This window comes from Danio rerio, chromosome 2, assembly GCF_052040795.2.
Source record: "Danio rerio strain M-AB ecotype USA chromosome 2, GRCz13ab, whole genome shotgun sequence".
Taxonomy (NCBI): domain Eukaryota; kingdom Metazoa; phylum Chordata; class Actinopteri; order Cypriniformes; family Danionidae; genus Danio; species Danio rerio.
The window spans coordinates 18,484,600-18,508,417 of record NC_141022.1 but is presented as its reverse complement, the minus strand read 5'-3'; the positions used below and the strand labels follow the sequence as shown (position 1 = coordinate 18,508,417).

At 36.7% G+C, this 23,818-nt stretch overlaps 1 protein-coding gene across 2 annotated transcripts in view; it reads right to left on the bottom strand.

Moving 5' to 3' along the window:
* ntng1b (netrin g1b) overlaps positions 1 to 23,818 on the bottom strand; it is a 164,785-nt gene that overhangs the window by 110,810 nt on the left and 30,157 nt on the right. The gene's annotated exons all lie outside the window — the stretch shown is intronic.

Below are 23,818 nucleotides of genomic sequence, written 5' to 3'. Positions count from 1 at the left end.
TTTTAAGTAAAATAAAAGTGAGGGGAAACCTGATAGGTGTTGTAAACTTGAATTACATTTACAAACTAATTTAATATTATTGTTATAGTCGTAGTCTACCCCAGGGCAGCTCTCTTGAGGCTTCTGTGAGTTGACAGTGGGGGATGGGTGCTTAAAACACAAACACACACACACACATACACACGAACAGAGGGGTGGGGGAGGGGAATTGCAGCAGGTAACACACTTCAACTTGGAGTTTGCTAAATGTATGCATCCACGTGTTGAAGTTTTCACATATTTGTTTCACATTAAACATGCTCTTTTCATTTGACTTTTTTTTAGAACGCGATTTCTTTGATAACAATGCACTTAAATTTAATCTCCAAACAAATTAATACATTTCTTTATTTATTATCTATTTATTTATTAATAATAAACAACTGATATAAAAACAGGGATTCCTGATCTATCAAGCATGTAGTTTGTATTTCTTTTTTTTTACTATATATATTCATTCATTCATTCATTCATGGGGTCGCCACAGCGGAATGAACTGCCAACTTATATAGTAAAAAAATGAAATACAAACTACATGCTTGATAGATCACATACACATTTTTATTATAGGTTTTTTAAGTAAATAAAAGTGAGGGGACAGCAGATCCTCAATTTAACCTCTAAACACATCTGATCGTACTAATTTGAGCTTTCAGAACTGGTTTGACACAGTATCACCAGTGATAAAATCAATCTCTAGTAACTCACTCACTCACTCACTCATTCACTCACTCACTCAGTATCCTTCAGCATAGTTACTGATTTATCAGGGGTCGCCACAGCGGAATGAACTGCTAACTACTCTGGCATGTTTCCTACAGCAGGCCCATCTGCTACACCACTGCCTAATCCCTACCCCTAAACCTCACTCACTCACTCACTCACTCACTCACTCACTCACTCACTGTCCTTCAGCATAGTTACTAATTTATCAGGGGTCGCCACAGCAGAATGAACCGCTAACTACTATGACATATTTTTCCTACAGCGGGCCCATCCGCTACGCCACTGCCTAATCCCTACCCCTAAACCTACCTCACACACTCACTCACTCACTGTCCTTCAGCATAGTTACTAATTTATCAGGGGTCGCCACAGCGAAATGAACCGCTAACTATTCTGGCACATGTTTCATACAGTTGGCCCTTCCGCTACGCCACTGCCTAATCCCTACCCCTAAACCTCACTCACTCACTGTCCTTCAGCATAGCTACTGATTTATCAGGGGTCGCCACAGCGGAATGAACCACTAACTACTCTGACATGTTTTATACAGCGGGCCCATTTGCTACGCCACTGCTTAATCCCTACCCCTAAACCTCACTCACTCACTCACTCACTATCCTTCAGATAAGTTACTGATTTATCAGGGGTCACCACAGCAGAATGAACCGCTAACTACTCTGGCATGTTTCACACAGCGGGCCCATCCGCTACGTCACTGCCTAATCCCTACCCCTAAACCTCACTCACTCACTTCAGCATAGTTACTGATTTATCAGGGGTCGCCACAGCGGAATGAACCACTAACTACTCTGACATGTTTTATACAGCTGGCCCATTTGCTACGCCACTGCTTAATCCCTACCCCTAAACCTCACTCACTCACTCACTCACTCACTCACTGTCCTTCAGCATAGTTACTGATTTATCAGGGGTCGCCACAGTGGAATGAACCTCTAACTACTCTGGAATGTTTCATACAGCGGGCCCATCCGCTACGTCACTGCCTAATCCTTACCGCTAAACCTAACTCACACACTCACTCACTATCCTTCAGCATAGTTACTTATTCATCAGGGGTCGCCACAGCGGAATGAACCGCTAACTACTCTGGCATGTTTCATACAGCGGGCCCATTTGCTACGCCACTGCATAATCCCTACCCCTAAACCTCACTCACTCACTTACTCACTCACTCACTCACTCACTCACTCACTATCCTTCAGCATAGTTACTGATTTATCAGGGGTCGCCACAGTGGAATGAACTGCTAACTACTCTGACATATGTTTCCTACAGCAGGCCCATCCGCTACGCCACTGCATAATCCCTACCCCTAAACCTCACTCACTCACTCACTCACTCACTCACTCACTGTCCTTCAGCATAGTTACTGATTTATCAGGGGTCGCCACAGCGGAATGAACCGCTAACTACTCTGGCATGTTTCATACAGCGGGCCCATCCGCTACGCCACTGCTTAATCCCTACCCCTAAACCTCACTCACTCACTCATTCACTCACTCACTATCCTTCAGCATAGTTACTAATTTATCAGGGGTCGCCACAGCAGAATGAACCTGTAACTACTCTAGCATATGTTTCATACAGTGGGCCCATCATTTTCACTCACACTAATACACTACTGCTAATGTAGTTGATCAGTACCACTATAGCGCATGGGTTTGGACTGTGGAGGAAACCTACGCTGACACGGGGAGAACATGCAAACTCCACACAGAAATGCCAACTGGCCCAGATGACACTCGAACCAGCGACCTTCTTGCTGTTAGACAACTTCTTGTCGGCATAAACCTAGCCATAACTGTAAATTATTCTCAATATCAGAGAGCATGATTAGTCGTACAACAATGATGTAGAAGCATGTAACCCTCAATGTAAATCAACCTTAACATAAAATGTGAACTTATTCATCAATCTGATTGACTAATAGAAATGTTGTTCCAGGTTCAACAGGTCAAGGGTGTCAAACTCAGTTCCTGGAGGGCCACTGCCCTGCACAGTTTAGTTCCCAGCCTGCTTTAACAAACCTTTAGGTTTCAAACCATAGACATTATAATAGAAAGCTAAACGCCTCATGGTCCGCTTCAGTCCGTTGTTCCGATAAGTCAACGAGGTTAATCCGGTTATGACTGCTCTATAAACAGAGGCAACTGAACAGAGGAGCTGCTGTTTTGCCTGATATAAAATATAAGAACAGTATATTTTCTTAACTGATTATAATTTTATGGTGTCAAAAAAAAAAAAAAAAAAAACTTCCTGGCAAGTCTGTTGGAGCTAAACTCAGCAGGATTGTGGCCCTCCATAACCAAGTTTGGACACCCCTGGTTTAAAGTGATCTATTGTCTGGGTTGGTGTTGTATATCCAATTTAAACTAGCTTGTAATAAGCTGCCAGTACATTTCCTGTTATTTTACAGACGTATTTCTCTAGATATTATTTCTTATACACTTTATCATTCAAATACTGAAATGTCAATTGAAAGTCACTTTGTTAAACTGTAGAGTTGAATTTTCAACATCAAAAAAGTGGACAGAGCAGAGATCAACATCCCATAATTAATTTTGTTATGAGTTTAGTTTTTTGTAATGCATATAGTGTATAAATGGCTCTAAATAGCTGTCCCACAGTAAAGACTCTTCATGGTAAAACGGTATAGTTGTTGTACCAAACAATGAATTAGTTATAACAAAGTTATACTTTTCAAGTTCATAAAAGTGATATCAAGCCTTGTTAATGGGGCATCTATCTATTATAATGTCTGTTTCAAACAAGCCTGGAGGACTCAATTAGTTTGATCAGGGATGTTTCATTGAAGTAAAGCTGAACTGTGAGCTGTAGCCTTCCAGGAAGAGTTTCACACATGTGAGATGTTGATCCAAGAACATGTTCCACTAGGTGAAATCACAATATCTGTGTATTCAGCACTCTCATTATGCAAAAAGCACAAGTTTAATAGAAACAGTGAATGCAAAGCAAGGCAACTAAAACTTCTGTCAATGAGAGACTGACTGTCTTCATACAGAGCTCAGTCTGAGGCCTACCCTCTGACCAGGCTGATCAGGCTCTTTCATCCTCCTCATCCTCCTTCTCCTCCTTCTTTTCCTTCCCTCTTTTCAGGTTGTCGCCATTGTTCATATCTAAATTTGTAACACCTGTGTCTATTCTGGCTCATATTTTGCACATGCAGCTGTGAAAAAAATAATACAGAACTGGAACACATTCATACAGCTATCGTATCATTCCAAGTGTTTTATTTGTTTTTTACTGTCACTCTTTTTGTGTGGTGTTTTGTAACAAGAGCATCACAGTGCAAATCTGTTATAGTGGACACACATCTGTTTAGACTTTTGTGTAAAGAGTGTCTGAAACTGCCTGAACTTAAGTTATTACAGAAAGACCATGGCTTTATTCCATTAAGAATTTGGCTGAAAAATATAAAATGCATGTAGTATTAATACATTATTATTATCAGTTTTGGGTAAACGATTTAAAAAAAGTAATGAATTACTACAACATTAAAGTTGTATTTACAGCTCTTCCAGAATACTTATCAATATTTCTTGAAACTAGTAACTGAACACACAAACAAATATCCACAAATACACTACAGCAATGGACTTGTAGTTTTGTAGAATTGGTGTTAATAAGGTAAGAGTGAAGAGTTTCAGTAAGTCTGTGTCAGTTTTCACGTTTAGTGTCTGAGCAGTTAAAAAAGGCTGTAAATTGCTTTTCTACCATATCTAAAATGTAATTAAATTACTCAAGAAGAAATGTAATCACTTCACTCAATACTATCAGAATCTCTATAAATCTCAGTGCATAGGAAATATAAATCAACACTTTTTATTCTTTAAATCTAATTTAAACCTGTCCTTTTAGCTTTCCTAACTTAAACAAATACTTTATTATTAACATGTTATTTAGATAACAAACAGAACTCTGGAAAAAGTTAAACATATAAAAAGTTTCCAAGTGATTTAACTATATATTAAACACAGAACTGGCAAATGTCTTAATTCATTGTTTACATTTGAATGAAATAAACAGGCTTGAAGTATTTCTTATTTTATTTTATTTTTTACATTTTTTAAGTTTTAGAAAAAATATATATTCACTTTGTGATTTCGTTACAGTAAGTTAACTGATTATTTTGGACTATACTCCCATCACTGATTATATTTATCTTTATCTAAAATGTAATTAAATTACTCAATAAGAAATTTATTCACTCATACTATTTATAATATATGTAAATCTCAGTGCAAAGGAAATATAAATAATACACTTTTCATTCTTTAGAAAATTTTAAACCTGGCATTTTAGCTTTCTTAACTTAAACAAATACTTATTAACATGTTATTTAGATAAACAGAACTCTGGAAAAAAAGTTAAACATGTATACAAAAAGTTTCCAAGTGATGATACCATTTATTATACACGGATATACATCAAATTATATATTATATTTTGCCTAATTTCCTCCCGGTCGCACTCGGAGCTCCTCTCCTCCTTTCGTTCCCGGGCAGCTGAGCTCTTTGTAGCCGGAGGGAGCGTAGCTGCGGGCGGGGGAGGTGCGCGGTGCGGTCGCTGACAGTGTAGGACAGACAGACAGTTCAAAGAACACACAAACCAGGAAAACATTTGATTCTGTTGCGTGTCGCTCTCGCGGGCCGTTTCGCGCTATTATGCCACAGTATTTCTCGGATCTGCTACTGTACCGCCTAAACTAAGTTACATACTGTACTTCCGTGTTATCCGTTCCCTCGGGGATACAACGCGATCTGCGCAGAAACAGTACGATTCAAACCTAGAATAAAGTACCGTGCTTAAGGACACCAAATATAAGGCTTTCTTGACGCAGTTTGGTCATTTTCATTTAAATACTAATTAAAGTGCAATTTTATTCATACTGTCTCTTTTATTCTGTGAAGTAACCATAGTAACTTGCTGCCGCCATCTTTATTTTTACGCACTTCGCCTCTGATTCGTCAGATCAATAGGGGGCGTGACATCCTCCTTGTATCTTTCTGATTGGCCAGATCCCAAAAGTGTGTATCATTGCGTCATTGCAGTTCTCCTAGAGGGCGCTGTGTTATACACACTTTTGGGGTGGGGGGATACACACTTAGATACACAAATCATGTAAAAGTGCATTTTGAGGACAAGTGAGATTTTAAGCCAGGACACCATTTTGAAGCATGCTGAATACTGCTATATGGTCAGACAAATGAGGACCAAGAAAAAGTCCTCATTTGTCAAGGTGGTCCTCATTTTACTGGTGTGTACTCTGGCGAAAGTCCTCATTTTGGACATAAGCAAGTACACACACACACACACACACACACACACACACACACACACACACACACACACACAAACACACACACACACACACACACACACACACACACACACACACACACACACACATATATATATATATTTAAGCAGCTTAATTGGGGTTCACCTGTGGTCAATTCAGTTGATTGGAAATGATTTGAAAAGACAAACACCTTCCTATATAAGTTCGTCTTAGAGCTAGCCAACCATCTAAGCTGACTGATCAGAAGAGGATGTTTTTCAGCAGCAGGAACCGGAAGACTAGTCAGCAGTGGCGTAGCGGACGGGCCCGCAGGGCCCGCACCGCAGGGGGTTTAGACCACCCTAGCGACAAATCTAGCAACTTTTGTGTGTGTTATTGGAGAATTTTTTTTAGACTGTCATTTGTCCATACTGCACCGTCCCTACTCTTCTCAACGAGCTGCGTGTGATGCCGCCGGCCCCTCCCCCGCCTCACAGCACTGACAGGCGGGCCAGTCAGTCTTCGTACAGCAGCCTCTCCCACCTGCAGCCCGAGAGCAGATCACCCCTCTGCGTACCGACGACAAATGGTTTAGCACAGGCAGTGTGAAGGTATTTCCCTTGTACAGTCAAACCGATCTACTTCTCCTTTATTTTAACAATTTAATTGGACCGTTTATTCTTTTCTTGTTCACAATCACAGATATTTTAGTGACAGTTTCTGAACTTGTCTGAGTTTATTACATATGAGAGATTACTGCACATTCACTACACATCTATAATGACATACTGTATTCAAACAGCAATAAATTTAGTTAAATAAACATGCTTATATAAAGTGTAGTGCAATTATAAATACCCCTTTATTAACCATATGCTGTTAAACAGAACGTGATGACGTCAGTAATATGCAAATTGACGTATGACGTATCCCCCCCCCCCCTTCATCAGGGGGCCCTGTCAGCGATCCCTGCAGGGGGGCCTCCGCATTTTGCGCTACGCCACTGCTAGTCAGGATAGAGGGAAAGATGAACGCAGCAATGTACAGAGACATCCTGAATGAAAACCTGCTTTAGAGTGCTCTTGACCTCAGACTGGGGTGACGGTTCATCATCCAGCAGGACAATGACCAAAAGCACACCGCCAAAATTTTAATGGAGTGGCTTCACAACAATTCGATGAATGTCCTTGAGTGGCGCAGCCAGAGCCCAGACCTAAATCCTGTTGAACATCTCTGGAGAGATCTAAAAATGGCTGTACACCTTTGCTTCCCATCAAACCTGAAAGAGCTTAAAAAGTACTGCAAAAAGGAATGGGCAAAAATTCCCAAAGACAGGTGTGCCAGGCTTGTGGCATCACATTCAAAAAGACTTGAGGCAGTAATTGCTGCCAAAGATGCATCAACAAACTATTGAGCAAAAGCTGTGAATACTGATGTTCATGTGATTTATTTATTTTTTTTAAGTCCAAAAGACTGACCGTTAGATACATCAAATATTAATTATATATCACGTTTTAAACAACAGAGATGCAAGAGATGAGATCCAGGACCTGTGATGATCTGGCCGATATAAAGATTCTCTCAGTGGGGAGCTGTTGGCAGAGCTGCTGTTGACTACCTGGAGCTCAGAGTGGAAACTTTTATAGATGAGCTATGCTTTTACATAAACTGCCGATTTGACTTTAAAATAACTGTATTCTTGCTTGAAAGTCTCTTAAATCTCTTAAAACTTGATTTTGTGTCATAACTGATGAGTATTCTTCTAATCCTCATCAGTTACCGGTTATGGTAACTACAAACATTTAGGAAAAGCGCATTTATTTTAAACTGTGATCAAAACTTACTGGAACTACCTGTGCGTTTCAACAAAAATAATGCACAGGGGAATTATGCAAATTATTGTAAAATGATGGTTTATTCTGCAGAATATCGAAAAAATATATAGCTTAAGGGGGCTAATAATTTTGACCTTAAAATGTTTTTTTTTTAAATTAATAACTGCTTGTATTCTAGCTGAAATGAAACAAATAAGACTTTCTCCAGAAAAAAAAAAAATTATCTGACACACTGTGAAAATGTCCTTGATCTGTTACACATCATTTGGGAAATATTAAAATAATAATAATAATAAATTCAAATGAGGGCTAATAATTTTGAATTCAGCTGTATATCTATCTATCTATCTATCTATCTATCTATCTATCTATCTATCTATCTATCTATCTATCTATCTATCTATCTATCTATCTATCTATCTATCTATCTATCTATCTATCTATCTATCTATATATATATATATATATATATATATATATATATATAAAATTTTTATTATAATTATTATTATTTTTTATTAATGTATTTATCACTGTTGGGGAAAGTTACTTTAAATCCTTTAGGATAATGTTTTATACGGCTCTACATGGCGAATATATAGAATAATGAAAGTTTATTTACTGAAAGTTTACAATTCATTTTTTAAAAGCTAATTAATTAAAATAACTTTTTTTTTTAACCAATCTGTTACTTAGAAATGTACAATTATTAGGTAACTTGAGTTACTTGTAGTGTGTTACCCCTCAACACTGGTATTAATTTCTGTAAATTAAATTATATTTTTATATTTGTAGTATATTGTAGTATTTTGGTCACATAAATGCAGCCTTGTTGAGCATTAGATACTTTAAAATACTTTGGATAAATGTTATATGAAAATATAATATAATATGAAATTTACAATATTCATAAATAATTAAAAATACTTTAAAATTCTTTTTAAAATCTAACTGACCATAAACAAAAGCAAAACAAAAACAAATAAAGACAAATAAAAATAAAAGACAAAACAAAAATAAAAAGACAAACAAACAAACAAAAGTCAAAATATATATTCACTATAGTCTTCATCAGTATAAAACAAGTTAAGAACTTTTATTTTGTAAACAACATGTAAAAGCTATAAAACACAAACTATGCAAAATCCAGTGGGTGCTTATGTTCTATCATTCTTGTGTTGTTTCTGTTTCTTCAATTTTACACGTAGTAGCGCCGCACACACCCACTTCATATTGGTTGGAAGTTTCTCTCCTCATGTATATTAATCACCCAACATCCACGAGGAGGCTAATTTTAGAAGTCTAGAATGCCTGAATATTACACAACAAATCCCTCATCTTCCGATTGGCTGGGATTTGTGTCTGTACTGCTTCACGCAGCATTTTCACATCAAGCATGGACAGTTAAATAGCTTATCGTGTCTGTTAAGGACACAGTTTTGTTTTAATGTTTTGACTTGAGCGGTTGAATTTAAGCAGAAGTGAACACATCTCATGCAGTTTTCCCTTTAGTAAAACGACTTAGAGAAAGTACTTGGAAAACAGCAGAAGGAGCCTTGGCTTTGTAGTGAACTGAAAATCAAGTGCAACATGTTGTTAAGCTTCTGACTAATTGGGATTCCGAGAGCATAGTGAGACCAGGAGAACTTTACATTAATTAACAACTGGCCTCATTATCTGTCCCATGGGACCTCGTCCGGCTGGGGTAAACTTATCACCACTTCATTATCCGGAGGGGTTGTAGGCCAGATGCACCAAGCTGTCAAAATTCAATCAACAGTTCGTCCCACTATTTTACTGTGTGCTAGTGTTCTGTCTGACATTTTGAGAGTATGGAGTATCTGTATGTGGAGTTGGCCGATTTGATTGGACATGGACTACAAGACATTATTCTACTAATACCAACTATTGTAGGCAATAATGAACAAACAAACATATAAATCAGAGACTGCAGGTTGAAGAAATATAAGAACTAAAAGTGTACTCAAATAAAAGTACACCTTTAAAAAATTCCACAGAAAAACAACTCAGTTACAGCAATTTGAGTATTTGGAATTTGTTAATTTACACCGTTGCTTTTTTAAGAACACAATATATTTGATTTTGTTTTGGCAATAAATAAATGAATAAATGACTTGATAATGGTATTGTAATTTAATAAAGGGATCTTTATTTCAGTGTATTTTTTCTTGCGTTTATGCTACTGGAAAACTTAGAAATTTAAACATCATGAATGAATACTGCTGATATAATAATTACAAAATAAATAAATAAATAAATAAATAAATAAATAAACAAATAAATAAATAAATAAATAAATAAATAAATAAATAAATAAATAAATAAATAAATAAATAAATAAAATAAAAATAAATAATAATAATAATAATAATAATAATAATAATACAGTGCTCAGCATAATTGACTATATACCCCATTTTGCAAATGAATATTTGTATCCATTTCTCAGTGAATATGGGTATATAATACACATGTATATTTATTAATATAATATTTTAGTCACAAAACATATTTACATATGGAAAGATATTACATTTAAATTCATGCAAAAAATAAAATAAATACAATCTACAATACTTCAACAAAATTGTATATTTATATATATTTGATTATTTTAATTTTTGCTATTTTTTAATATTTTATTTATTATTTTTCCCCAACATCTAAACTTGAGTGTACCAATTTATGAACCATTTTCCTAAGTTATTTTGTTAGATTAGCTACAGATTTGGCTTCAGTACTGACTAATCTAACGTACAGTTGAAGTCAGTTGAAGTTTGCCCCCCTGTTTATTTTTCCCCCAATTTCTGTTTAACGGAGAGTAGATTTTTTTCAGCACATTTCTAAATATAATAACTCATCTCTAATAACTGATTTACTTTATCTTTGCTATGATGACAGTAAATAATATTTTACTATATTACTATTTTTCAACACACTTCTGTACAGCTTAAAGTGACATTTAAAGGCTTAACTAGATTAATTGGGCTATCTAGACAGGTTAGGGTAATTAGGCAAGTTATTGTATGATAATTAAAAAATGAAAAAAAAAAAAACTTATTTTATTCTAGCTGAAATAAAACAAATAAGTCTTTCTCCAGAGAGAAAAAAAAAACTTTATTAGACCTACTGTGAAATTTCTTTGCTCTGTTAAACATCATTTGGGAAATATTTAAAAAAGAAAAAAAATTAAAGGGGGTGGTGGGGGGTGGTTTGGGTAAGAATTCTGACGTCAACTGTATATGCACAAATATTATATTGAAAAGCAATTTATATAAAATATTAACTGAAATGAGAGATTTGTGAGTCAATAAGCACTGTAATTCTCAGTTGCTAAACTAAAATATTTGCTCAAGTTAGTGAATACAGTAAATTCACATACATGATCATACATATAGCCATAAACTCCTTTTGAGTGTCTTTTATGAATGTCTTTTTGAAAATAAAATAAAAAATAGTCAAAATTGTAAAACATGATTTTTTAAATAAATTTAAATGTCTGAAAAGTTAAAATTCTAACAAAGATTGATCAGAAATTAAGACTGAGACTGAAAAATTCATGACATACAGATTAATGATTAAATCATGTCAAACTTGTTGAAACATCGACATTATGAGATAAAATCATTAATAAAAAAATGAAGTTGAATAACTATATTTCATAACTGTAATAATTATATGATATAATATTGACACCTTTATCTCAGAAAGCCAAGTATACTTTTTACATAGTTATATTAATTATAAATCTGTCACATTAATATGTCACACATTTGCCAAAAGTTAAAATAAAATGTAAACTTTGCGACTTTCTGATGCCTCCTTAAGTCACTAGAGAGACAGTAAGGGTCTTCTGGATTTGTGACGCGCTGGTGGCTGACAGACACGCTGAGCCCAAAATCATTTTGCTTTTGTTTAAGCAAAAATTTAAATAAACTTAAAATATGACAAACTTACAGCAATTTGTGGGTTGAATACCTGTTGGAGCTGATTATTGCTTTGTAGTGATATATGGTTGTTGAGTGTGCCATTGCGGTCAACAAAAATACGGCTACCCCACTATTATTATCTACTCCTAACACCTGAGTGATTGTGCACGCGCTTTATTTGCTCTAGCAGGTGCCAGGTATGCCCACGTGGCCAAAACATCAAACGTCACTGTAAAACCGGAAACTAATCCGTTGGTGGAATGAACTCCCTAACTGCATCAAAACGGCAGAGTCACTCGCTGTCTTCAAAAAATGACTAAAACTCAACTATTTAGTGTCCACTTTCCTTATTAATATGCAATTCCCTCTCTGACTCCTCCAGTAACTACAAAAAAAATAAATTACTAATGTTTTGCTTTTTACACTTTCTTTACATAACTGAAACTTGCCTAAAGCACTTATTCATTGTTGCTCTTATAGTTGTGTAAATTGCTTCCTTGTCCTCATTTGTAAGTCGTTTTGGATGAAAGCATCTGCTAAATGACTAAATGTAAATGTAATCAGTATACAAATAAACATTATAATTAAATGAAAAGTAATATGGCTCCTATAGAAAACGACAATAAAAATGTGTCAAGAAGTAGTTTACGACTTTAAAAGAATGAAAAAGTAATTTATATAATAAAATTATCAAGATGTTTTTAGTTACTGTATTAAAAGCCTATGTCAAAATGTTGAATAATAATACAAAAAGCCATATAAAAAGTATACTTGGCTTTCTGAGATAAAGGTGTCAAAATTATTTTATATAAATATTACAATTATGAAATATAGTTATTCAACAATGATATAATTATGCCATAAAAAGCTGCACAGTGGCGCAGTGGGCAGCACGTTCACCTCACAGCAAGAAGGTTGCTGCTTTGAGCCTCGGCTGGGTCAGTTGGTGATTCTGTGTGGAGTTTGCATGTTCTCCCCGTGTCCGTGTGGGTTTCCTCTGGGTGCTTCAGTTTCTCACACAGTCCAAAAAGATGTGGTATAGGTAAATTGGGTAGGGTAAATTGTCTGTAGTGTTTGAGTGTGAATGAGTGTGAACGGATTTTTCCCAATCATGGGTTGCAGCTGGAAAGGCATCAGCTGTGTAAAACCTTTGCTGGATAAGTTGGCGGTTCGTTCCGCTGTAGTAACCTCTGAAATAGAGACTAAACTGAATGAAAATGAATGCATAAATGAACCAACCTATGCCCAAAATTTTAAATGATACAAAAAAGTCATATAAAAATTTTATGATCATTGATAATGGTGTCCATATTATGACACGTATATTACTATTATGAAACATGCATACTTCATTTTGACGACGCTGAAATAATGATGTCAAAATTGTAAGATAAAAGGCAATGATTTGACATTCAGATTTCTTTCTGCTAATGAATGACGAATTGTATATATTTTTTTATTTGTGAACACTGAATATATGATGGACATGCCTCTAGTGCTGTCATGAACCTGTAATTTTATCTCTTCTCTTCCTCCTGGTTCATGTATAAGGTGACCTTGAGGTTCCTTGTGAGTCTGCTATCAAGTCAATGACCTCTGAGTCCAACATCCCCACCTATACCACAATACAGCAGTTACATTTGTGCTTCTTGAACTTTCACATCCACCCTCTCTGTCACTTGAATCCTCTTTCACCTCTTTGTTATTTCACTATATGATATACTAAATGTGTCTCTGAGTCATTCCAGCTCTCCGCTCCTCTCAACACAACGCAGTGGTATTTTTATTAAACAAGTGACCCTCACTAATAATTGAAACATATCACACTCATGAAGAAAATTATACAACAGATTCAGCTGATTAGCCGTCTGACTATTCATGTATTCCTGATTGCCACTTTACTGTAGGGTTAGTCATAGAAACTTCATAGCATGATTAATGAGCTGTTTCTCAAATCAACAGTTCTGGAGGAGAAACTGGAGATGAGTTTAAGCATCGTGACTCATTCTGATTCATACCGAGGCTTCGCTTGCACAGAGTCTTTTTAGATCTTCTTCCCAGAACCTTTTTGACTCCAGATCTCAATGCTTAGCTGGCTAGTGTGCCCAGCTAGCAACATTCACCCATGCTGGTAGGTTCAGTGAACGCACCATCTGTTTTTTTTTAGCATCTTTACAGATTTATGGCCATGAAAATAGCTGCGTATTCTAGCAAACTGTACACAGTGGAGATCAAATTAGATTTGCAATTTTGAGCATTTTTTTAAACACAAGAATTGTTACAAAGCAAAATTTAATAGTAAAATAAAAATCTTATTTAGTTAGGTCTGATGGAAAACATTGGGTTTTCCATGCAAAACTCAATAAAAATATAAAGCTGTGTTTAAAGATGAAATAATTGTATATCCATATATATGTGTTTGTGTGTATGCGTGTGCTTAACAGTTAGGTCCATAAATATTTGGACACAGAAACAATTCTAACATTTTTTTGGCTCTAAACAACAACACAATGGATTTGAAATTAAACAAACAAGATGTGCTTTAATTTGAGTGCTTACATACAAATCAGGTGAACACTGCAGGAATTACAAAAGTTTGCATATGGTTCTCCCACTTGTTAAGGGTCCAAAAGTAATTAGACAGAATAATAATTATAAATCAAACTTTCACTTTTTAATAATGGGTTGCTAATCCTTTGCAATCAATTACAGTCTAAAGTCTGGAATGCACCACCAGAAGCTTGGTTTTATTACTAGTTGCAATCTACCAGGCCCCTACAGCAACTGTCTTCAGTTCCTGCTTGTTCTTTGAGCATTTTCCTTTCAGTTTTGTCTTCAGCAAATAAAATGTAAGCTCAATCGGATTCAGATCAGGTTATTGACTTGGTCATTTCATAAAATTGCACTTCTTTCCCCTTCAAAAACTCTTTGATTGCTTTTGCAGTATGGTTTGAGTCATTCTCCATCTGCACTGCGAAGCGCCATCCAATGAGTTGGCATTTGGCTTAATATGAGCGTAGAATATTGCCCAAAACTCTTCAGAATTTATTCGCTGCTTTTGCCAGCAGTCACATCATCAATAAATACAAGAGAACCAGTTCCACTGACAGCCATACATGCCAACGCCATGTCACTACTACCACCATGCTTCACTGCTTACTATCATAAGGACTTCCTTTCCTTCTCCATACTGTTCTCTTTCCATCACTCTTGTACAAGTTGATCTTGATCTCATCTGTCCATAGGATGTTGTTCCAGCACTGTGAAGGCTTTTTTAGAACTCCTATCTGGCCTTGCTGTTTTTGAGGCTCACCAATGGTTTACATCTTGTGGTGAACTCTCTGTATTTACTCTGGTGAAGTCTTCTCTTTATTGTTGACTCTGACACACATAAACCTACCTCCTGGAGAATGTTCATGACCTGGCCAACTGTTGTAAAGGCTGTTTTCTTCACCAGGGAAAAAAGTCTTTGGTCGTAAACCACAGTCGCTGAGCTCACTGGTGCGTTATTTTCTTTTTAATTATGTTCCAAACAGTTGTTTTGGCCATGCCTAATATTTTTCTGATGGGTTTGTTTTATTTTTTCAGCCTAATGATAGCTTGCTTGACTGATAGCGACAGCTTTTTGGATCTCATTTTGAGAGTTGACAGAAACAGATTCCAAATGCAAATAACACACTTGAAATTAACTCTGGACCTTTTATCTGCTCATAGTAATTGGGATAATGAGGGAGTAACACACACCTGGCCATAAAACAGCTTAGACGCCAATTGTCCAATTACTTTTGGACCCTTAACAAGTGGGAGGCACATATGCAAACTGTTGTAATTTCTAGAGCGATCACCAGATTTAGATGTAAATACCATCAGATTAAAGCTGACAGACTGTAGATAAATCACATCTTTTTAATTTCAAATCCATTGCGTTGGTATAAAGAGCCAAAACATGTTAGAATTGTGTCGATGTCCTAATATTTATCGACCTAACTGTATATTGATGAGTAAATGATAGCAGAAATTTCATTTTATGGTGAAGTAACTCTATCAGAGCAATTACTCATATGCTATTGAGATTTTGAACCCATTTCAGACAAGTGCACATACAATTATCAAAGATTTCTCCATGGATTATAAACAGTTCTTTTTTTAAAAAAAGTTCTTCCTATATTTAAGCCTTCAAAAGTGCCATTTTCCCACAATAGCAGCCTATTTTACACACATCATGTGCAAGACGCTTTCACAGGGCAACAGCAGGTGAAGTTACTAATAGATTTACTGTATGGGAGAATTCTTTTTTGGATGCCAATTAATACTACAACTTGCAAAGCTGTCACCACCTTATAATAATGCACAGAGGAATATTCAGAGTTATTTTCAACCTAATGTTTAAGTACTGCATCTGTGCTATGCAGCCAACTCTGGCAAAAAAAGAATTTCAACACATTTCTTGCTATGAACTGCGACAGTAATACATTTAATAATGAGTCTATTAGACAAGTTAGTCAAAACAAAACATTATGTTTGTTGAATGAGCTGTAAAGTTTCATAACCATTTTTTAAAAAGATAGAAATACTTTAATTGATGAACGAATCCAACACTGGCCTAAAAAACCTCTTTAAATATAAGAAAGAAGCTTGTAGATTACTGAATACAACACTGTACAGATGGCTGAGTCCAAATGTCACAGCAGTAGATATTAGGTTGTAAGTGCATTTTGGTGAAATTAGCTTAATGTAAACATCTGTCCATCATAAGTTCATTTTCCATTAGGGTTGTCATTGTTATTTGGGTGTAGTTTGCATAATGTTTTGTTTTAAAATGCAATATTTAAAAAAAATGTTATGGTTTCACCTGATGTCCACACTACTCCAGCATTTTTGTCCCATAAAAATTAAGTGTTTTGATGATAAAAACGCTGAATTAATCTGGCAAATACAGAGAGCATATAATGGAAACAGCTGATTCGAATGTAATTACTCGATTGAATGGGCGTTATCAATGGTTTACAGCTAATAGATATGGGCCAGAAGGGGCCTTCTGCACCTAAAGAAGTCATAGAAGTCTGTTATCATCCATCCACATGTTTAATCAGCTATAAATCACATACAGCAGCAACCGGAAGTTAATGAGAATTATTTATATTGTTTATTACATTTAGGCGATCACAGTAAGAAGGTTGCTGGGTCACTGGTTTGAACCTCGGCTCAGTTGGTGTTTCTGTGTGGAGTTTGCATGTTCTCCCTGCATTCGCGTGGGTTTCCCCCGGGTGCTATGGTTTTCCCCACAGTCCAAAGACATGCGGTACAGGTGAATTGGGTAGGCTAAATTGTCCGTAGTCTATGAGTGTGTGTGTATGTTCAACGAGCAGGATAAGTTGGCGGGTAATTCCGCTGTGGCAACCCCAGATTAATAAAGGGACTAAGCTGTCACAGTAATCTGGATCTGGAGTTTTATCTATTAGTATAGCTGATTAAAGATGTGAATAGATGATAACAGCCTTCTAAACCTACCAGTAGACACAGAAGGCCCCTACTGGCCCATTTCTATCAGCTGATAACCACTGATTCACGCCCATTTGATCGAGTGATGACATTTGAAGTGGGTGAGGGAAAACCCTTGGATGTGTGGAATCAGAAACAGAGCGAAAGGGGAGGATGGGCCCCTCAGGGTCCTATGCTCTCTGTCACTGTTTTCCTCCACTAGCGATACCCTTGCTACCCACCTCAGGCCCCAGTAATGTGGTTGCGCCCGCTTCCAATACATTCGGCTCTTCACTACCTTATTCCAAACCCAGAGCTTCTGCTACCAGAGTTTTTGTCAGAGCCTTATGATCCGAGGCCTTCAGACCCAGTTCTGGCTGATCCAGATTCAAGCCAAGCACTGCTCTATAGCTCAGGCTCCCCTCTGTCCCACAGCCTGCCTCAGACTGTGTTTCACTCAACTTTTAGACATGCACTTGCAAACTTCCCTAAGCACTTCCCTAAGTGTTTACTTGACTAAATATGATGCATGTGTAAATTCAACTCCCCTTCACATCACATATTAATGTATTATTTAAAAAGCTATTGTGGATTGTTTTAATAGTTCCTTTCATTTGGATGTACCAGCTGAGAACGAGACCAATACAGGATAAGTGCACGGACCGAGAAAACTTGAGCCGAGCACAACATATAAGACAAGACAGGACTAGTGTCTGGATTCTGCCTCCAAAACAAGAATTAACAACACCAAAGGGGCAGAATCCTGACAGGCACACAACATCATAAGATAATATTAGGTTAATATTAGGTTAGATTCAGATCATAATGTTAAATGACCAAAATTCAATGTCTAGTCAGCATCTAAGGACAAAATTATTTGACGACTAATGATGCTGTCAAATTAAGTTAATATTTGGTTGATTTTAGGTTGTGTTGCAAAGTGACCAAAATCAAACATCTGATAGATGTCTTAATAGTAACATCCACACAACATCAAGGTGTAACATGATTAGACATTGCTATTTGGTTGATTTTAGGTTGATTTTAGTTTAGACATTGGATCAGCCTGACGTTGGGTTCTAACGTCAACCAGATTTTCATTTCCAGTGTCACCATGACATTGGAGTCCAACGTCAATATGATGTCATGTTGATGTCCTTTGCCTGCAGGGATATTTTTCAGCACATATAATTCAGTTGTACAGACAAATGTGGTGTAGAAAATTGATTATAATAAAGAGGTTTCTCTAATATGTAGAAATACTGACATTGGCTGCATTTGCACTGCAGATCTTGATGGTCAATTCTGATTTTGTGACTGTATCCGATTTTTTGATGACCTGCTTACATCATCTTTTTAGAAGTGACTCGTATCCAATTGTCTGCATTTACACAGCACACAGCAAAGGCGCAATGACCAGGAAAAAAAAAGAGCGGGCGCTGACTAACAGCTGATAATTAAAGAGTGCTCTTTTCTTTATTCCTGTATGCTATCTGTTTGCAGCTTTTGACGAGCTGTTTTACTATAGTTTATGACAGAAAGGTTCTCATTTGTCCATCTTCTTTTGTTATATAGGCTTTTTTAAACCTTTCGGCATCTTAAAGTAATGTCCATGGTGTGATTTATGCAAATGATGCACTATGCACTAGTTTTATATTAGTTTATATTGATTAGTGGCAGACATTGCGCTCTCTTGCTCTCGTTAACATGCTTAAATACCTGTGCTATATGACAATATGAAAGCTGTTTGAGTCCTCCTGTATGAGATTTAAGGTTTGGGACTCAGCTGAAGTCTGTTCTGAAAAGAAAGTGTCAGACTTGACGTCATTAGATATGGTTTTTAATGATGCACGACTCGCATTGAAAGGTCAACATCCGATCTACCTGCTTACACTGCAGACACGTAAACACAGATCCGATTTATATGCGATAAATTTCCACATGAGGAAATGAGGATGGACAAATAAGAATTAAGAAGCACCCTCTGTCTTGCTATTGTTGTGTGCCTGCTTTGTTTTCTGCTTTGTTCACCTCATTGTTTTTTTTTTTGTTTTTTTTTTGTGGATGAACACAATAAAAGCACCCTTGCCTAATTTCATCCAAGAGTCAAACACACAATGATTGTTAACTTAAAGTTGTCACATTCAAAAAAAGTGTCAACCTCTCCTTCACTGCCAAACCAGCAGCAGCTCTCCTTCAGCCTCTCACACAAGAAAGCAGATCTTCCTCAAGCCTCAGAAACATTTCAGACTGACAAGTCTACACTGAACTTGTGATGAATGACACTGCTACTTTCAACAAAGAAGAGTATGCAGCTATTAAAACAACCGTTGTCCCCAAACGCCACCAATGTTTATAACCGTGGCATTTTATGAAGGATATTACTCATAAACTACCTTTCCAGAAAGTGTCCAACCGAATCATCTTTCTAATGCGTCAGTGCTTTTGTATTTCTCCCAGTGAAGAGGATCAGCATCTGTGACCCCTGTGATCCCGAACAAGCCTTCAGTCCAGCACCGGTTCTCTCTCTGGATGCTGGTCTGACACTTGCTCATAAGGATCTGCCTCAAACACTGCCAAGCCGCTCAGATCAGAAGGAGGATGGCAGATTCACAGTGCCAGCCAGCAGGCCAGACTCTGAAAGGAATCCCTTGCCGTCTGGAGCACGTTGCTGGCAGACAGTTTGCACTGGATTGCCAAAAGCCCTTAGTTTCATTAATTTATTTGCTGGATCTTGGCTACTGCTTGGATTTCGGGGAGGGAAATGAGACTGATAAGGCAAGTTGATTTGAGGTAATTTACGTCTGCTTGGTATTCCCATAACAGCTTGAATGCAACGTAAAGCATGCAGAGGAATCAAATTAAAAGAGTGTGTGGTCATTGATTTTTTAGGTGATCTTCAGAGATGTCTATACTTGAACTAAAGGTCCGTTCTTAACAATATTAATGTCTATAAAGATAACAACTGTACACCAGTGTACAATATTTTTCTGTTTATTATAAGTGACTGATTACAGCAAGCACACTTTTCAGTTCTAAAAAAGTCAGGTGCACCGTAGTGCCTTTTTGTTGATTTTAGAAAAGAGCAGTGTACTGTGCTTTTTATCTTTCTGGGCAACCACTGTATCAACAGTCTTGGTGCTGAAGCACATGAGTTTGTACGCTTTTTCCACACAGAATTGACTTTATTTGCATTAGGGGCAGGATGGATTATGATGGAGTTTTAATATTTTATCACTCATGATATGGAATAAAATTGCTCTAGAAGAATAATGAATTATAAAATGTAAATAAATGAACAAATGAATAAATGAACAAGCAAACGAGCGAATAAACAAAATAATTATTGCGGGTATTTACAGTATACAACTTGTAGTACATTATTATTCATTCATTCATTTTCTTTTCAGCTTAGTACCTTTATTAATCTGGGGTCATTACAGATATGCTTACCGAATACAAACCTAACAGATCACTCAGATCTTTAGGCAAAAATAAAGTAGAAATTCCAAAAGTTCAGTCATCAGCTTTCAGCTATTGCTTCCCCCGCTGCTGGAATCAGCTTCCAGAAATGATCAGATGTGCTCTAACATTAGGCACATTCAAATCGAGATTGAAAACACATCTGTTTAGCTGTGCCTTTACTGAACGAGCACTGCGCTACATCCGACAGATCGCACTATTATGTATTTCTCTTCTTTTTCATTCTTTTATAACCTGTTTTAAAACATTTTATTTGTTTTTTATGATTTAATATTAATTTTTATAATTTGTCTTATACTTGTCTCTTTTATTCCTGTTTATGTAAAGCACTTTGAATTGCCACTGTATATGAAATGTGCTATATAAATAAACTTGCCTTGCCTTTAGTATGGTTCAAAAGTTTTTTACTATAAAGTACTATTGCGTTTCAGCTTAATTACTGGTACATGGGAGCAGTGCAGTGCTTCGAAACAGTAGAAATGTATGTAATCGATGCCTAATCTCTCGCTATACACCCCTGATCGTCAACCGAATCCGGCTCGTGACTGGATTCCAAAATTGTGAGGAAATGAACCGACCTAAAGCAACTAAAAATAACAACAACTGAGTCTTTTGTCAGAATAACTACCATGTATCACTATATTTAAGCTACACTCCGAAATGAGGACAGACTCAGACAGATTATGCAGCATTAAGCATTTATTGTTTTTAACAGGTATTTAAAAAAAAACAAAAAAACAAAAAACAATGCATTGGCCTAACTTTTACTCATGCCCTTACTTAACAATTGTTTTTTATTTCTAAGTCTCAACAACATGCTTGAAACTAGCAGACTCATCAAGACTAAAAAGGAGGGAAAACAATCTGGCACAACTTGAAATAGCATGGTAATAGCTGGTACCAGAACAAAACAGATCACAAATAATATTCACACATCAAATAAAATGTTAAGTGGGCTTGAATTCAAATCACAATGCTGAAACGGGCTACTGACAGTGCTTAATCAATAGCTTTTTCACATCAGGTTTGGCCGCTGTCAGATTTATGCCCAAACAGTCCTCCAAAGATTGGGTTGACAGTCGAAAATGAAGTTTCGGACGTCACTGATTTTGTGACGATAGCAAAACGAACTTCTACACTACTTCACTGCGAGATGTACCATTTTTTGGATACATGCTTTGAAGCCTCGGTGCACAACGTCACATCACTATGTTAACTAACATGAGCAAATACTGTAATAAATGCATTGGTCATTGTTTGATCAAGTTAGTAAATGCATTAACTAACATGAATTAATACAACCTTAAGTGTTACCAGAAATACAATAAAATTATTATCTGTATATATCATAAAATATTGGTATTGTTATATTTTGTAGGAATGAAAATGATCATATGCATTTGTTCATATGGCAAAACATGTCTTTTTCACCAAAGAAGGTCCAGGCCTGGTGTGTGGACTCTGGGGGTTTTACGATGTGGTCACATTTTTATTGGTCAGTTTGAATGTCGCAGTATTTGGGCTTTGGTTATATGGTAAAGAAAGAGAATAAATAGGAGGCAAACTTTGCTCTGTCGCTTTGCTTGCTCTGCGCTTTTCAGCCTCTTTGAAGCCTACTTGTTCTCTTTGTATCTTCCTCCTTCTGTCTCTCTTTCTACCTCTCGTAATTTTATTTTTACATTTAAGCTGGGTACAATTATTATAATTTGTTTTTATCATTTCATATTTTATCATTTTAGACAGTTATTTGTAACTAATTCAGTTGTAACCATAGCAAGTTAATGTCATTAAATCATTTCATGTTCAAGTATTTGTGAATTACTGTTGATTTAACATCAACACTTAATTGCTCCATAATATAATAAAATACAATCCCATATTATTAACGCTCTCCCACAATTTTAGCTATTAACATTGCCCTTATTTCCGTTTTTAGTATAAGATTGCAGAGGAATGGTTTGACTAGAAATGTAGTTTTTTACCATCATGCTGATAACTTTTTAGTCACTCTGCAGAACTACAGTTCGAACCGCTGTGGATAAAATTCAAGAGTTCACACTTAGCTGATGATCTATCAAAACATTGTTTGGCATGCTGTCCCGGGAGAGAGCCCCGAGCTCAAGGGATCCTCAAGCCCGGGGCATCCTCCCGTTGGCAGAGCGAGAGGGGAGCCTGAGCTCGGTGGATCTCAGAACTACCCGGCTGCGGTAGCTAAGGGAACACGTGAGAAAAGGGGTTAGACAGAGCTTGATTGTTATGTTAACCGGAGAACCGGGAGAAAACCCACGCGGACACGCGGAGAATATACAAACTCCTCACAGAAACGCCTACCGGCCTGGCGGAATCAGGGCCGGCAGTGTTATTGCTGTGGGGCTCACAGTGCTAACCACTGGGCCGCCGTGCTGCCCAATCAATGGTAAAGGAGGAGAATAGGGGAGGATCGGGGGGTTTCTTCCAAACAAAGATAAAATGGACTGAAAACAGTGTTTTTTTTTAAAGTAGCTTAGGGGTCATATGATTGAAAGATGATTAGCTAATACGAGGCTGGCCAAGATAAATCATAAGCACGTGATCCTCTCGTAATTAGTTTATGAATAAACCTCACTTCTTACAATTTCAAAGTATTAACACTGATGTCATAACACAAAATTATGATTTGGCACATCCTTGGTGAGATTATTGGTCCTGAAAACTGTCAGCGCGGTTTATACTTCTCTGCATTATTTATCTCCTCATCTTTGCACGTTTGCTGAGAAATTTACAGGCTGGGTGCTTCAAAGTCATCAGTTCCTGCACAAAGGGTGTTTCATCCTCATCCAAATACAGGCTGAAAGAAAATGCCATATGGCCTACAGAAGAAGCGCACTTAAGATAAGAAGATTTTTGACAGGAAATTGCATTTATGGCCTTGTTGAGCATGAAATTGCGAGCCTTTTTTGAATGGTTGCCTAAATGTTGTTCATAAAGCAAGAACCACCATG